Source organism: Marmota marmota, unplaced genomic scaffold (assembly GCF_001458135.2).
Source record: "Marmota marmota marmota unplaced genomic scaffold, marMar, whole genome shotgun sequence".
In the NCBI taxonomy this organism is placed as follows: domain Eukaryota; kingdom Metazoa; phylum Chordata; class Mammalia; order Rodentia; family Sciuridae; genus Marmota; species Marmota marmota.
The window spans coordinates 16,467,537-16,469,873 of NW_026000222.1; the positions used below are offsets into that span (position 1 = coordinate 16,467,537).

Sequence of the window (2,337 nt, forward strand, 5' to 3'; positions counted from 1 at the left end):
AGGGTCTCACTAAGTTGCTGAGGCTGGCCTCGAATTTGAAATCCTCCTACCTCAGCCTCCCCAGCTGCCAGGACACAGGTGTGCACCACATCCAGCTTACATACTAGATTTATTAAAACAAAGGATTATAGACTCAAAACCCAAGAGACCTAGAATACCTCTGCCATTAACTTGAGCTCTGAGTCACATCATTTAATCTAAGCCTCAGTTTCTTTGCAGTAAAATTTTTAAAGATTTTTTTTAACATTTTTCTTTTTAGTTGTAATTGGACACAATACTTTTATTTTTATGTGGTGCTGAGGATCGAACCCAGGGCCTTGCACATGCTAGGTGAGCGCTCTACCGCTGAGCCACAACTCCAGTCCCTAAGATTTTTTTTTCATAAAATGTTTATTATAAACACTGACAACTCCTTCCCCTGCAGTCAAATCATCAAGAATTCATATATTTGCACATAGCAGACCAGGTTACAAGCCATATGATACCAATGGACACTTTACTTCAGTAGAAAATAATTCAGTGTGGGGTTGGGGATGTGGCTCAGCAGCAGAGCACTCGTCTAGCATGCGTGAGGCCCTCGGTTCAATCCTTAACACCACATAAAAAATAAATTTAAACAAAATAAAGGTATCGTGTCTAACCAAAAAATAAATATTAAAAAAAGAAAATAATTCAGTGGGGCTTTTAAATTAATGATTTATCAGTAATTTTCATAAGGACAGAAGTTTAAAACTCACCCCTTGCTGGTATATTTAACACAAAATGGGTCCTGTCAGATAACCTACTGAGAGTGTTTGCAACAATATGGGTGTTTTGCAACTTCACTTTTAGGAAGAAGTGATCATTATTATCCATGTTCACAAAGGCAGAAGTTTTAATAAACCCTAGTACAAGGTGCTTGTTAACATCTTCCTCTAAGGAGATCATCAATGGGGAACCAAAAAGAAAACTGTTCACAAATACACTAAAGAGAAGTACAAATGCCTCTGCTCACAAGTCAAGACGATTATGTTGTCTCATTACATTATTATACCTGGAAAAAATATACTTCTTTAAACTTCTGATGTTGCTATCAATAGTAGGGTCCTTTAATAATCATTGTAAATGATAGATTCTGGAACTTTGGGGGGATGGGCAGGAAAATGTAATGGGGACTAAATCCAGAGTCCCTCTACCACTGAGCCACTTTCCCAGCCCTATTTTAACTTTGAGACAGTCTAAGTTGCCAAGGTTTGCCTGGAACTTGTGATCTTCCTGCCTCAGCCTTCTGAGTTACTAGGATCACAGGAGTTCATGGCTATACCCAGTCACTGATCAAATTTGGACAAGTTACTTCACCTGGTTGAATCTCAATGTTCTGGACTACCAAACCTGTCAGTAGCTGAGTATGGTATCATCTAAAACATATAGGATCATTTTAAGATAGGCAATTTAATATAATAACTAATATTTGGCAAGAACACAATACATCTTGCTATAGTTTGAGGTAGTGTACCCCAAAGGTCCATGTGTTAAAGGAATGATCGCCTGCCTGTGGTGCTACTGGGAGGTAGTGGAAACTTTAAGAGATGGGGCTTAGGAGGAAATTTGGTCACTGGCAGCATGCTTTGAAGGGGATACTAGAACTCTATTACCATTCTCTTAGTTTCTCAGCTATCATGAGTTGAGAAGCTTCCTCTGCCATACACTCCTGACACGAAGTGCTGCCTCACTATGGGCCCAATGCAACTGAGTCATTAACCAGGGATCCCAACTTCCAAACCTGTGAGCCAAAATAAACCTTTCCTCCCTTTAAGTTGATTTATATTAGGTTATCTATTACAGTGAAAGAAAACTAACACATCAATTACCTTTTCTTTCCCCTTTTTAAATTTAAGATGGGTATATACATCTATTTTTTAAAATATGGAACAACTTACAAATTTGCACAGAGGCCATGCTAATCATCTTCATATTATTTCAGTTTTATCATATGTACTATGGAAGCACTGTGCATGCATGCACATTCTCTCTCTATACATACACACACACACACACGTATACATACACACACACAATGTTTTAATTCTGAAATATTTCTTAATCAACCAAAACAGTTTTTGAAGTACACTATTCTTTCTCACCTCTCTACTTAAACAGAAGTAGAAAGTAAGTGTTCCAAAAAAGAAAACCCATATGTGATTGGGAAAAAAAGCTGAAGAAAAAAAGCTATTAAAAATTAAAAACAAAACAAAACAAAAAACACTGGGGCTTGGGATGTAGCTCAGTGGTAGAGCACTTGCAGAGCATACATGAGGACCTGATCCCCAGCACCTCCACCCCCAAAATCCGCCCCCA

At 38.2% G+C, this 2,337-nt stretch overlaps 1 protein-coding gene and 1 pseudogene across 1 annotated transcript in view; both read right to left on the minus strand.

Moving 5' to 3' along the window:
- Nfatc3 (nuclear factor of activated T cells 3) overlaps window positions 1-2,337 on the minus strand; it is a 101,529-nt gene that overhangs the window by 48,124 nt on the left and 51,068 nt on the right. The gene's annotated exons all lie outside the window — the stretch shown is intronic.
- LOC125613172 lies at window positions 1,900-1,989 on the minus strand (annotated as a pseudogene).